The sequence below is a fragment of the Trachypithecus francoisi genome, unplaced genomic scaffold (genome assembly GCF_009764315.1).
Source record: "Trachypithecus francoisi isolate TF-2019V2 unplaced genomic scaffold, Tfra_2.0 Lachesis_group9, whole genome shotgun sequence".
Lineage (NCBI taxonomy): Eukaryota > Metazoa > Chordata > Mammalia > Primates > Cercopithecidae > Trachypithecus > Trachypithecus francoisi.
Window position 1 is genome coordinate 66,980,008 of NW_022681474.1, and position 15,755 is coordinate 66,995,762.

At 32.7% G+C, this 15,755-nt stretch overlaps 2 protein-coding genes across 3 annotated transcripts in view; one reads left to right on the forward strand and one right to left on the reverse strand.

The window, feature by feature from the left end:
* The window catches only part of CTNNA3 (catenin alpha 3), a 1,797,749-nt gene that overhangs the window by 605,220 nt on the left and 1,176,774 nt on the right, over window positions 1–15,755 (forward strand). The gene's annotated exons all lie outside the window — the stretch shown is intronic.
* The window catches only part of LRRTM3 (leucine rich repeat transmembrane neuronal 3), a 176,387-nt gene that overhangs the window by 4,135 nt on the left and 156,497 nt on the right, over window positions 1–15,755 (reverse strand). The gene's annotated exons all lie outside the window — the stretch shown is intronic.

Below are 15,755 nucleotides of genomic sequence, written 5' to 3' on the forward strand. Positions count from 1 at the left end.
AGTGAGACAGTTTTAAATCCTGGGATGAAACTGCTTAATTCTTTACTAGAAGATTCAGATAAATAGTAGCCTACATGGTTCTGAAAATGATAAAAGATTTATTGGAACAGCCAGAAAGTTGCTTTCCCTAACTGGAAAAAGTTGTGTTTTTAGAATTGAGAAACACTATTATTATTGTTATTATTAGTGTTAATTATCCTATTATTTGGTTAGGATACGATAGAACAAGAGTGATTCTCAAACTTTAGCATTCATGAAAATCACCACCCACTTCTTTAACTAGTCAACCCCCTGCCACCCAAGATTCTCATCCAGTAGATCTGGGATAGGTCCTGGAATCTGCATTTCTTACAAGTTCCTTTATGATGCTGGACTGTTAATCCACACACCATGTTTCAATAACCATTGCAGAAGAGAATTATCTAGATAAGCCATTCTGGCTATTCTTACCCATAACTTCTTAATATTTATTTTACCATAAAATTCCTTAAAATATTAATGTCTGTAGTTTGGTCCATGTATCTAAAATTTAGATGAGTTTAGACAATTCCCAGGAAAAATCTGTGGTTCCTATGAGGGTCTAAAAAGCATCAAAGGATGATGCTAGTTTGAAGGAACCACCTGTATCCATGAGGAAGGGAGTCCCTTGCCAATTAAAGAAGCAAGTTCTAAAGGTGAGGGAAAAAGCAAGCATGACTATGGTGAGAAGAAGGGAAACATACATGTTACAGACAAAGGGGAGCCTAAAATGTAATCAGATGTCAAAGTCTAGAGATATTTCCCATTTTTTTTTCAATAAGATAAAACCTTGTCCTAAAAAGTAGCCAGATTTCAGGAACCTTCAGTCTTGATCTTGGTTTAATATCCTAATTACTAATTCATGCTGTTTAATTCTCTGGAGGATAAAAGCTTCTGCCATTCTTGTTTGGTGAACAGATAGAATGTATATTTGTTTGAGCACATCAAACTAATTCCTTTCTGATCTCAGCTGAGATTAGAGCCCAGAGCTAAGAAAAATAAAAGGCCTAGGTATTATTTTTTTATTAACTGCATCTTTACATTTTCCCCCTCCTCTCCATGCATTAGAACCATCTTTGCCACTTCTATTTCCATCCCTACAGTTCTACTTACATTTATTTCTGCTTCAGTGAAAATTCCTGGAGCAAATATTACCTTTTATCTCTTTAATAAAGGTAATCAAAATAAAAAATAAAACTAACCACTTCTTTCAAGATTATTTGCTTATAATATGAATATTTCAGCATATCAAATATATGGAGCTTAGTTCTTAGAGAGAGAAATATAATCCAGTTCATTAAATGAAATTCCTGAGTAACTCTTCCTATTTATGTGGATTTTTAAGATTAAAAACGTGAAGTTATCTGATGCAGGAATGAAAGATATCATATACTTTTAAAAATGGTCAAGGCGACTGAAGAATCATAAAGAAAATGCATAAGAGTAAAATAGGATACTTCCATTTAAAATAAATAAGAATCTTGTTGTCACAGATGAAATAGCCCAGATAACTAAAATATATTTTTATATAAAAGTAAATGTGCAGCATGAATAGATTTGAGTTATCGAAGAGAACAAAAATAGAACTGTTACTACGTACATGAGTTTTACATTTTCCTCTGGGAAATCACTGCTCTGTAATGTGTTATGGGTCATATATCTGTAGGATTTTATATACTTGTTCTTATTTGTCACGGAAACTTATGCCTCATATATGCAGAATCATTTCTGGCTTACTTGGAATTAACTCTACTGTGAATAATTTGTAATTTCTATGGTCATGATTTATGAAAAATAATAAACCATGATACATTTATTCTGTGTGTGTGTGTTTGTGTGTGCACACACAATTTCCTGCTTGATTTAACATATAGAGGCTACTGGTGTACAGAGTGCAAGTCCTAATTTGAACCATTATCAATTAAATAGTTAGCTCCGATTATCTGTTTAAAAAATCCCACATATTATTTTCTTTAGTGAGTTTCTTACTATTGGGTATGTCTTATTTTGAAATACCTTATACTATGATTATACTGTTTCAATATAAATACGTATTTTCTCACATTTTAATATTTCTGAAATTAGGATGGAACTTATAAGCAATGTGACTGTTTAACATATATCATTTCCCTGTAATTGACAGTGCATTTTAAAGTTGATTCTATCTTATTAACAATAAAATAACATAGTAAGATGTATCAGTAAGTAGAATGTAACAGCTAGCCATATCTGAATACAGCATCACAGTAGATTTTTCCCAGGTTGACCTAAATGATTTTGAAAATCTAAGACAGTTAGCATTGGATATATACCCATGTGTATATATAGGGGTACACACATACAGATATATATATAATATATAAACATGTATGTATATACACATGTAAAAACTTATAACCAATTATGGTTTCAAAATCATTTAAATCAGGTATGGAAAATGCAGATTTTGGTGACACATTGGTTTTGGACCACTTTTACATACTCATGACATCTATATAAGATTCATGTAAATATAGTATACATACCTATGGATATATACATGATATGGTATATGTATGCACATGTGTGTACATTTACTCATAAATTTTTTTTTTTTTTTTTTGAGACGGAGTCTCACTCTGCCGCCCAGGCTGGAGTGCAGTGGCCGGATTTCAGCTCACTGCAAGCTCCGCCTCCCGGGTTCACACCACTCTCCTGCCTCAGCCTCCCGAGTAGCTGGGACTACAGGCGCCCGCCACCTCGCCCGGCTAGTTTTTTGTATTTTTAGTAGAGACGGGGTTTCACCATGTTAGCCAGGATGGTCTCGATCTCCTGACCTCGTGATCCACCCATCTCGGCCTCCCAAAGTGCTGGGATTACAGGCTTGAGCCACCGTGCCCGGCCTACTCATAAATTTTTCAAATTGTGTTCAGGTAAGTCTATTGAATTACAAATATTTTGCACTGACAATTTTATTGGAATGGCAAGTAAGATAATTTTTAAATATATAAAATATTTGGTTAAATTTAAGTCATTTCTTTCTCAATTTTTAATTTCTAAGTATTTTATACAGATATGGTACAAGGTATGTTTATTCTTTTGTGGCTAATCAGATGGATAAAGATTATTAAAGCTGTATGATATATGAGGCACCATGCTTGACAATATGAAGAACCTAAATATCAGTGGAAGGACCAAGTGATTTAGGTATAGAATATGGTCCGTAATTTTCTTTTTAATTATGTACTGTTCCCAGCAGTTACTATATAATTCACTAGATATTTACATTAAATACAATTGCTATCATGTATTTTAAAATATGTAGTATAAAAATAAATTTTACTTAAATTTAAGAGACCTAGTTCACTGTTTAATGAGATGACGCTAAAAGGCTATGCTATCTGGAAATACTTATTTCATTAGAATATCCATGTAGCACAGAAATTGTGTGTAATTTTTAAGCAATATAAAGTTTGTTTTTATAACATCGATTACACAAAATATAGTGATTCCTAAATGTAATAAAAATAAATAGTCTTTATTATCTAAATTTGTATGAGAGGGATATTTTTGCTTCTAATTATTAATAATGAGAAAATTACTTCTTTGTCAAAGCAAGGCTTCCTCATGAAAAATATTACATATGTTGTTTGTAATATCTTTTCTTATCTATATCAACATCATATGTTGATTACTTTCTCAGTGTAGGGTATTAGATTTTTACATGTTAATTCAAGTAGGAAGTCAGATGCTAAGTGTGCAACACATTTTCTCCTCGAGTAGCAGTGCACTGCATGCTGCCTGACATCATGGTATTGCCTTAAGAGTATTCTTTGGTTCTTCCATGAAGAGATTATTTGTCCCTTTCAAATTATAGTCAGTTGTTTGAGAATATGGCAAATGACAATTTGTGATAGTGCCATAATTTGAAAAAGGAGTGTGACTAGGATGAAACCTATTTGTGTTTCAAGTAAACTAAATCTACAATGATAAGAAATGAAAATCATGGTATTTTTCATACCAGGGCAAATACTTGATGCAGAGGTTTGGGCAACAACTGTGAATTCAGCAATCTTTTGTGGGGGGAGTTTCAGTTTTGTTGGGAGGGTATGTCCTTGCACCAAAAAATGACTGATGGCTGGGTACTAATGGAGAGGCTACCAGCTGGCATTAAAAAAACAAATCTGTTTGACTCAAACATGTAGATCCCTTCCTGTCACTAACTCACAGTAAATTCCATTCTCTTCACATAACCATCAAGTGACCTTGGGTCCTTTTTTCTTTTCTGTTTTTCACATTAACCTTCTCTCTCTCTGTCTCTCCCTCTCTTTCTCCATTTTTACCCCATTTTTATTAACATGCTCCCTCCTGCGATTAGGGTGTTCAACAGTACAGTCTCCATTTATGCTTATCATTCCATTTTGACAATAAATGACTCAGTCAACCTACCTGAACAATGTACCCAAATACATTATTTCAGAAAATAAACAGTTACCCTAGATGTCTGAACTAGCTAGTTGGAATAGGCTCACGGAAGGGCAATAGGAGATTTAAATCTAATAAGGCATTGGCTTTCCAAGATTGTTTGTTAGAAGGCTCTATTTAAAGTGTCTATAAAATCTTCTTGTTATATCTTTCTGAGAGTTAAGTTTCTTTCAGTGTATTTTAACCTGCTAAACTCCTATTTATCATTACTTCTGGTTTCTTTTAATCCTCTAAATCACTGTTTTCCAAGAAAGGTAATTATTCTTAAGGCTATGAATTGTGGAGATTCAGGGATATAAAATCTTACTGTCTAGAAAGCATTATCATGTATACTCTGAGCTAAGAAAATCATTATATGCTATTGTAATAATAAGCGGTAGTAGCTAATCCATTATTTAGGAAATTCCCTTAGGAAAAATTTCGATTGTGCTAAACTAGTAGTGTCTTGACATCAATGATATTTGCCCTAGCAGCAATTTCCCAGTGATGTGTGTCCGGGCTCATATCACTGTCTCATATCAACATCAATGCTATGTACCTTTCACATAAAAAGTATAAAGTTAGATGATTAAAAATAACTAATTACTAATGGTCTTTTCCCCATTCATATGTAATATTTGAGTTTGTGATTATAAAGGGTAAGAATAGCTTTTTAAAGTTTCTAATTTGTGATTAAGTAAAAATAATTTTTACCACATATTAACTATATAAGTAATATCTAGGTATAGTACAAGTATCTGTGTATATATATGAACATTCATATGAATTTCTCATAATTAGTTGTTGAGGTCACTCAAGAATCTCTTCTGTTTGAAAAGATTATTTTAAGTAAAAAATACTCTGAAGAACAGAAAATGACAGTCTACTTTTGTGAAGGAATAACAAAAAGTCTATTTTTTTCCCTCTCTAGAATTCTCTCTCTAGTTTGCTTGGCAGGTGTTATTTCTGAATAGAGATTTTAGTACTTATAAATGTTTCTATGGATTGTCTTGAGATAATGCTCACGCTTTCCTCATGTATCACAGAGGAAATCTTCCAATTTTTATAAGGCTGAATGTTATCTAGCAAGTTTTCTACCTCTCTAGGTTGTTGAAAAGATGATACTTTAGGGTTTTTGTAAATATTGTTTTTGATCATCTGCATATAGTGAAAGAAAGAAACTTCTTAATGGAGGAATTCCATTTTTCAGATGTAGCTCTTATCACTATCAAGATGTTTTTCTCCATTTTGTCTTGGAATTCAGAGACCTATTATCTTACTTTTGTTTTTCATCTACTAAAGGGGTTTTCAGCTGAGTTTATTTCTACCTACTAACATATATAATAAGAAATGGGTATTTAAGTCTTTTTCTAGTTAATATTTTTCTAATTTGTCTTTAAATTTGTTTCAAACTGAGCTCATTATCTCTGAATACAAACGGGTTCTTCTTCCCCTGGTCCCTACTTTGTTCTAGGGAACACTTACTAGATTAAGTCAGCTTAATCTACGTATTACCCATCTACTTTGACTCCCTGTCTCTTGTTCCAAATGTCCCATGATTTGCCAGTTACTTTCTTGACATCAGTGACAGGCACACACTTCTCTCATCTCTGTTGCCACTATCTGGGCTTAAAGTATCATTACCATTTTCACCTTAGTGACTATTACTATCTCCCTAATCAGTAGAATTGCCAATGAAACTGGATATTTACAAATTTATTCTGGAGGAAATTAGCTATATTTTTTATTTAAATTTAAGCAATATGTAGAAAATAGTAAATACTTTCTTCTTTTGTTTTCTTTTTTGGGAGGCAGTCACATCTGAAGCAAGAAGTGGGATTTAAAATATACTTTATTCTGGGAAATTAACATCCTTAAATATTTACTTATATTCCTTAAATATATACATGCATATATTTATACATGTATGTTTGTGTATATCACACTGTCTCTAAATTCTCAATTTACTTAAAGAAATGTTTTAATTTCTAAAAAATACACTTGTGTATGACTTTATTCTTGTTCATTTTGATGCCTCTACTTTCTGTTTCATTTACATAAGCTGATTTTCATAACTAGCTTTAGGTTTTGCTAGGGTATACACAATTTGATGTGTGTTTGGAGATAGGCTAGCAACATTTATTTTGTCCTATCAAGCTTGACCTTTATGTACAGGCTGGTAGTTTTACTTAGAGTCAAAAGAGAAAGCTGTCCCTTTGGTATTATTTGAGTAATATTAAGAAACTCTTGATTGAAAAGAGCTTTTCTACCGGCTTGACTCCCAGCTTGACAATTTTGTTGCTAATCACTATTTTGGTTTCTAAGTGTTAAGGCAGTTGATAAAATGTAAGTGCTATATGAGAGAAATAGTGTAAACAATTATCACACCGCAGCTTGGGTCCCTGGCAGAGTGTCAGGGATGGCCCAGATGTTACCTCAGGTTCTACCTTAGTTTCTTTAGGATTTCTGCAGCTGTGACTCTGCCTAGCCACCTGAAGAAGCTGTGGGCCTTTGTTGCATCTGTCAGTTGATGCATGACCTGGATACATCTCTAATATCCTCTTCATTATTTTCACTATCATTCATTAAGCATTTACTATGTAGCACAGGTACTATAGTACATGCTGGACAGAGGTTGCCTATTGTAAGCTTTCTAAGACTACTAACAGTTGAGAAAAGGAAGACTTAGATAGTTTAAATAATTTGTATAAAATCACTCATCTAGTGAGTTGTCTGAGTAGTTGCCTGCCTTCTTAACCACTACATTTTGTTGCCTATCACTCTATCTAATGCTTACTAGCCTTAGAACCTAGAGAGGTGAACACAATATAAGCATCTGATTCTCTGTAACACTAATTCTCAACATTTGGGTCTTATTTCCATTGGTGTGAACATTAAGATTTCCTAGGTTTATACTGTAGTTTTATGATGCTTCTTTGCACATTGGGTCTTCAGGAAAGAAATGTAGTTTATGATGGATTTAAGATGTGGGTAAGGTAGTGACAGCTCAAAGTCAGAGTTCTCTGCTTCTTACAACACTCATACTGACCAATACAAGGCATAGAGAAAAGAGTCCAATCTTGAAAACACTCAAGACTGGACAGGAACCTTAAGTATACTCCGGGATACATATATGTGTAAAAATGTTCAGGGAGAGACCTTTGGGATTTTTAAAGTTGGATCCCTGTGTTGACTTAGAAATTGGTTTTCCAATTAAAATACGTTAGCTTTTCTTTTAGCAAAATGTTCAAAAAGAAACTTGAATTAATATGTAGTTTGATTATTTTGTTTCATATGAGACTATACTTGTCTTGATTCTTTTTCCTTTATGTAAAACATTTCTAGACAGGTGCTGCAGAAGTACAGAACTAGGAAATGGAGAACAAACATGTTGAAGACACAATTTCTGCTCTCTGGCAAAATTATAGGCTTGTGGAAAAGATAGACAAATAGCGCAAGAGAGTAAAGGAAGGCAATGGATGCGGGCCTAGGAGACAAGATACAGTGTATGTGTTTCTGTCTACATACACCACACTATATATATATATATATATATATAAATATATATATATACACACACACATACAGACACACACACACATATATATATATGTATGTGTATATATATACTCTGATTGGCTGATTTGACTAACTATATCATTCTTCCTTTGTGTGTGCCAAATGAGGTAGCCATCTTTTTTTCTTTGAAAATAATGTTGTTTTTGCAATTTATTGGCAAGAGTCCATATTGCTGAGAAGTGATTTAATATTTAGTTTATGGACTCTCCTACAGAGATAATATACTTTACTTTGAAACTGATTTATTTGTTCAAAGAGCAATCTATCTCCTGGAACTATTTGGCATTCCAATGGTTAATTGGTGTGAGTACAACAGGCTGTTGGATCATTAATTTTAATTATCTTGATTCTACTAGTAAATTATTTTTTAAGAAAGCACTTTCAAGAAGCACATAATTAAGAGCCTGAATTTATGTTGTCTATCTTTAAATTTAAAAACCTAACATTTGAAAATATCTTTACAATTCTTAAATGTAATCCAGGCCCTGGTACTTAATTTTTGTATTTTCTTAAGAGCTAAATTGCCAACTAAAGTAACAATTACTATTCTGAGGTCACAAGTATAGTCCTCCCTCAGTATCCATGGGGGACTGGCTCTAGGACCCCTGATAGCAAAACCTATGGGGGGTCCTTTAGGTTTATATAAGTTCCTTATATAAAATGGTGTGTAGTACTTACATGTAACCTACACATATCCTCCCATATATTTAAAATCACCTGTAGATTACTCATAATACCTAATACAATGTATATGCTATCTAAGTAGTCATTATACTGTATTGTTCTATTTGTATTATTTTTAATTGTATTGTTATTTTTTATTGTTTGTTTTTCTTTATTTTCAATTTGCAGTTACTTGAGTTTATGGATGTAGAACCTATGGATATGGAGGGCTGATAGTATAGGATAATAAGGCAATATAACTCAATATAAATTTGCAAATTTTCAAGTGTCTGTAACTTGAGAATAATGAGAGACAAAAATATTGTTTGCAGGAGAATAATAATTTTTTAGTGGTATTTGTGCAAAAACTTCATTATAGTGAAATCCTGCAGAGTTAAAATATAAAGTTAAAAAAATAAGAGTTCTATTTGAAAGATCACAGTTCTTGCATCAAAATGTATTTAGAGTAAGAAAAAAAAACATTCTGAATTTTGGTAGCTTTATGGGTGTCTTGCAAATTTGTCTTTCAGTAATGCCCTAGTCCATCTAAGTAACAGGTAGAGTCTTACATAATGCAGGCACCTATTATCTTTGCAATAAAAAATCTTAACTATTTAAATGATGTGGCCACTTTTGAATATATTTTGTGTTTTATAAAGCATTTTGTTTCAGTTTTGTAAGAAAAAAATAAATATGGATTGGCTATATGCATTGTTTTTATAAATTCAAATGCTAGTGTCTACAAAACCAAAGAGAAATGTTCATTCATTAATTTTTTCACTGATTTCTTCAATGAAGGTTTGCTGAATGCCTTCTCTGGGCCATATGCCAAGTTCTTGTCCTCCAGGGTTCTGGATGGAACATTCATCATTCCAATGCATGCCTAGCAAGTGGAAGAGAAAAGATTCCATGTAGGAAAATCATTTCTTATCTTCCCAAAATTGTCTCTCAATTTTTCACTCATTCACTCACTCACTTACTCTCTCACTCTTGTTCTTGCTTTCTTTCTCTTTAAATTATCGTATTTCCACATGATATTATTGTGTGTCTGTTTTTAGATTATGTCTTTATTTGCACAGATATTTTATCTCATATTAGACCATAACCTTTTTGAGCACAAGAATCTATGACTAATCATATTTCTCCATGCCTTACATTGTCTCACATGATTCCTTAAACTTATTAAGCACTGTATGTGTATTTATTGAATGAACGAATGAATACTTGAATGAATGAAATAAAAGAGTAAAGATTAGTTAATATAGTCTGAGAAGAAATCACAAACCTCCATCCCCCAGTGGCTGGACTTCATAGGAACTATATGACTGAGATAATGTATTAAAATAGAATTATGTCGGGATCCAGGCCATTATGACATTAGCTTAGGACAGAGGGCTAAAATGAGTGAGCAGAAATCCACACTAATGATGAGGCACGTAGAACTGCATTATGATGTTTGAGATCCACTTTATTTTTTATTTGATTTTAATTATTTAAAAATCCTTTATTTTTATTTAAAACTTTATTTTATTTTAAAATTATTTTAATATATTTATGTTATAGGAGGTATGAATTTTATATCTAAATATATAAAACTTTTAAAAAGAATATTAAAAATAAGACAATCATCCCTTAATTTGGTGATTTTCCCCCTATAAATTGCAAAATGTTATGTCTGCACTTTATCATCTAATAACTTCCACAATATCTGTGTTTTTCAAACTCTTTAGTGCTTCCTAGAAGCACTGATCATGTTCTCTAGGAGTTTGATGCACCTGCCAAATTAGCTTTTCCAGTAATGGACTCTGCCCTGGACCTTCTTTGTTAGCCTCTGTTTTATTTTTGTAGTGCTAATGAAAAGTGATGTTTCTCTTTTACTGAGGCAAAGCAAAATGCCCCAAAGTGTGTTCATTTACATGTAAATCTTTCTGCACAGCCCAGTGCCTGCTAAATTGGTACTATTGCCAGGTAAAGTGATGAGACCTAAATTGAGACTATGGCCCTCACTAAACTTGGTGCTGTGTTTCCAAATCTGTTTCTTCATAGTGCTGTGCAATGAGGTGCAGTTGCTAATCAGTTTGAAAACATCTCATTCTTCTTTTCCTTTTTTTATCCTCTTGGAAACTGTAGTCACAACAGTCCACTGGAGGGTCTTATAATAACACTACATCAGTTAATGTTTTTGGTCTAGGTTTATATAAGTATGGCAGAATGAAAATTACATTATATTAAAAATTATACAGCAAACATATAACAGATACTAGTGTTTGGAATTGTTAGAGAAGCAACTGGTGGAAAGAACTGTTCTTATCTATGGCTAATAGGGTATTTTGGCCTCATAGGGAGGCTCTATATGTGATTTCCCTGAACATTGGCATTTATGTTTGTGTGTGTGTCTCATGACTTCTAATAGTCCACTTGCTTTCCAGCTGGCATTTTCTTCCTTACTATATTAATGTAGTCTTCACATTCTTTATAAAATAGACTATGTTTTTGACATGCCTAATCTAAAAATAGTTTATCCTGCTTTGGCGGACTTGGATATTGCAGAGGAGCATTTCAGGATTTGCCGAACCCAAGCAGCTGACATCCAAACTGATTTTCAAATGATGTGATTACTTATTGATAAGCATTGAATTTCTCTTCAACTTCATTACTAAATTAATTGAGACTTTGGTTGAGATTATCTCCCAACTAAATGAAGTGATATTCTGTATGCCTCTGCCAGGTTGCATAAAAATCTTGCACCTGTTTTAGTTCAAGTAACATTTTTTAAAGAAAATCCTTTAGCTGAGTTTCATTTTATAGGGATGAGGTCTTGCTATGAATTTCTTCAAAGTTTATATTTATATCCACATAAGTATGAAAAAATATATGCTATTTCTTCCATCCATTCATCCATTTATCCATCCATCTATCCACTCATTCACTTATCCGTATCGTATCCATCCATCATTATTGAATATCCTAGAGATCTCGGGTGAATGAAACTAATTCCCTGATTTTACAAGCAAGCCATTTTAAACACCATGTTCCTAGGGTGGAATTATGTGTAGGACATGATGGGAGTGGAGGGAAAGATCTTCTGCTGTTACTGTGAGGCTTTATATAGATAAGTCATATTTAAGCTGGCCAGGTTGGTCTTATTTATATATTGCTGTTATTTCATTGATATTAACATCATCTATCTCTCTAGATTGTAAATTCAATAGAGAATAAAGACTTCTCAGGGCTTGTACAGGCTTGCATATTAGTAAATGTTTGAAAATTCTTGAGAATGGAAAGACCAGCAGGGAACTGAACTGATTATAACAAAGTTTATGTATTTACATTTGTAATGAAAATATCATAATAAGGGATGAGCTAATACATAAAGGTTAACTAATTCATTATTTCAAATGTTTATATGACATAAACATAAACTTTAAAAAGTAAGTCTGACAATATAGCTCTTATGCAATAAAATACTTCTTGTTGATATTTTAATAAAGATCGACTTCTAAATTTTATTTGCACATATAGATTATATGAGGGTGACTAACGTTGGACTGATTGAAGGTGATGTTGGAGGGTGATGTGGTGAGTAGCTCTTCTCAGTGTCTTACCTATGTTATTTAATTTTAGTCCCTCTCATTTTTTTCACAGTTACATCTAGCATTTACAAATTAGTGTTCATTTTGTTTTACCTTATTGCATAGGATGCAGTATTTCTTTTGTTTCTTACAATAATAAACAAGAAAACTGGTTGTATTTTTGATTAGTATTATGTGATCAACCACATATATATGCAGATAATTTTCTTTCAACTATGGCTTTGATCAAAACAAGTTAAAAAATAAACTACACAAAAAATGTGAGGTGTTATTCTTGATAGTGTATCTTGTCTCATTAACAATGTAATTATTTGGTTTTAACTCACATTTCAAAGTAGGTATCAAATGCAATTAAAAATTAAAAATAATTCAGACCATATTTGTACAGTAAATCTGAAGCTCAAGGTTAAAATCTTCAGTATCATTAGGATACCCTACTTAGATAATATGTTTTAACTCCTTTGACATGTCTTGATATTTATAACCTACAAGGCACAAGTATAACATAATATGAAGGAGTTTTATGTAATTATTTAAACTAGTTTTCTTATTACTAGATCCTATCATTTATACTGCTAATGTATAACCTGAATGATATAAAATCAGCAATGAAGGAAAGGATGAACTTTAATTTATAAACATATCTAGGCAGATCTTTTTTATGCGATACAGGCTTCTCTATGAAAAAGCTTAATCTTATGCTTTTATGAATAATAGCAACAATATATTATTTCTCATTCTATTTACTCTGTTATTTAAGTATCTATTATAAAAGTTATGAAAGTATCTGTTATCCAAGTAGTAATATTGGAAAGGAAGGACTGATCATGAATCTTGTAAAAATATATGGTTAAGGATCTAATGTAGGATCAGGAAATTTTCTAGTTTAAAGCGTGAAAATGATTTTTTCTCATGACTAAGGATGTTCTCCTGTGAATGAAATTTAGAGTAGAATTATAAACAATATTTAAATTAATATATATTTTAATATTTGGTTCTCCACTTCAGATTTAGCTTTAAAATGTATTCATGGTGTTGTGATAGTCAATTCAATAATATAAAAATTTTTAACTTGGTAATGGTTAGTGACTATTTCCCAATAGGAGCATCTTTGGTATTTTCTTCCTATTATTTTTCCTTCTCTGTGTTTGTGGAATTCTCACTCCAGGTGTAGATTTTTGTCAACCACTTGAGGATAACTCAAGGAACAATACATATGAGGGTAGATTGTTAATTCTCTGAGCTTCCATTATTATTCCAAATATATGAATACCAAGTTAAAAGTGATAAGGGAATTTGAGATTAGTTATAAATATAGGTGTTTTAATATATCATATTTTGTGCTTGTTTATAAGGAAACACTGGAGCTCCTGATCCTACCTTCTCCCTGAAAAGTGTTGTCAAAGCAAAGCACCTCTTCTTTGAACTGACATTGACCTTGGAAACCATTATATTTCCAGCTGAATTGACTGTGTCTCTCTCCCTTCCTAATAGAGAACTGATTAGATTTTTCTTCCCTTTATTTTTATTCTCTTCATATGCTTTTTAATTTTGCTTTGATTACTTACATTTTAATAAAATATTTGTAGCTTTTGTAAGTAAATCAAACTCTTAAAAAGTATGTAATGGGAACCATCCTGATGTCTATGGGGAGAACTAATGCATTTTGAATGCCTTTGCTGTTTGTTTTAGTGATTTCTTAATTATTTATTAAGGGATGTGAAACTGAGACATATATGTATCATTGATAGGGTAGAGGGAAAGCCACGTGGTTGCTTAATAAATGCACAGGTTCTTATTGTGCAGCTGCTATCACTGTCTAGTACCTGAAAAATTCTTAGCTTCTTCTCAAGGAAAATTAAAATATACAAATTAAGAACACACAAATTCTAAAAACTAAAAACAATTCACATATTACTCAAATGTAGTTAAAATTACGACATTGTTGAAATGTGTTGAGGTAGACAATGAAACACAACACAGCGAGATCGGGTTATTCTGCTTTAGTGGGGGTGGCCAGGAAAATACAACTATACTTTTTTTGCACTGAGACAAATTTCCTAGATGGTAGCCCCAAGAAAGAACATTGAATAACTTACTGGAACTGTTTCCTAGTCGTTATATTGATTGTTTGGTCTTCATAGTGTACTCAATGAAAAGGCAGCTATTTGGCTTATATTTGTATTATGGTGCTAAGCCTGCACTTTAGACACTTTCTTTTTACTTGAGGACATTAGCAATTTGGTTTCGAAGAAAGGAAGTTTTTTTTTTTCAAAGTAGGTAGACCTGTGGATATTTAAAGGGATTCAAAGTTTAAAAGGCTGAGTAATGAAGGTCTTTATACCAGGATGCTTAGTGGTCCCCTGATCACACTTGCCCCTCCTGACCCTTAGGTGAACACCTGCTTTATTGTGAGAACACACAGGTGGCTTCTGGTAGAACTCATGACTATAGCGGAAATGCCTGTCTGGTTCAGCAATCCAGTTAATGCCTCATGAGCACTTAATTTTATTGATGTCGTGCTTCTAGTCAACAAAATCTGGTTAATTGCTTGAGTCATAATATTGTGGTCCATCCCCTAGACTACCCAGTTTACAGCATGCCTCCAACAGGTTCATGACTGGTATCTAATCCTTAGGATCTCTTTTAACACTTACATTCAGAAATCCTCTTCTCTGTGCTGATGTAGAAGTACTTTATTTTATCTTTAGAATAAAGGATGTATCTTTGGGAGAAAGGGCCCTTCTTGGAAATAACATATTCCTATCTAATTCCTGCAGGGTTTCCCTTTTTCTCCTGTGGTCCAGTTGAGTTATTCAAAGATCTTAGTGCTTTCCTAAGAGGCTTGTGAAGTAATTGAGAATTTGGTAGGAAAGAAAGTGATTCTCAACTTCTTACTGTAGTAAATGCATTTCTGGAGACTATAGCCTTAAGTATAGCCCTTTTCAAAATCTGCTTGGGGTTTAGGGTTTTAAACTTATGCCAGGAGTGATATTGATTAAGCATTTTCTGCCTTGTCCATTAGTTCTTCCTTCTGCTCAGTGCTAGTGAAATCAGGATTTGTGCCATGAAAATCACCAAGGCAATAAATCTAGCACCTATGACTTCAATGCATTGAGAAGAAAGCACAGATGGACTACAAGGGAGCAAGCAGTGGTTAAAACCAACTAATATATTTGATAATTAATAAATGTAACAGGGGAAATGAACAGCAAATGAAGGAGTAGCGGATCCAATTTTTAACTAAAATGTAATATAAAAATTCCCTGTTTTTTAATTTTAAAAAATACTCTCTATAACATTGAAAGAAAATTGTTTGGTTCTTGAGAATGCTGACTGCAATCTGCAATCAACTTTGGGTCCAGCTTAAACTTCTAACAAAGGTAGCGTAGGTACTCCTATTTTGTGAACATTAGCTAAGTTTTAGGAACTGTGTTATGTGTTGGTAACTCAAAGATA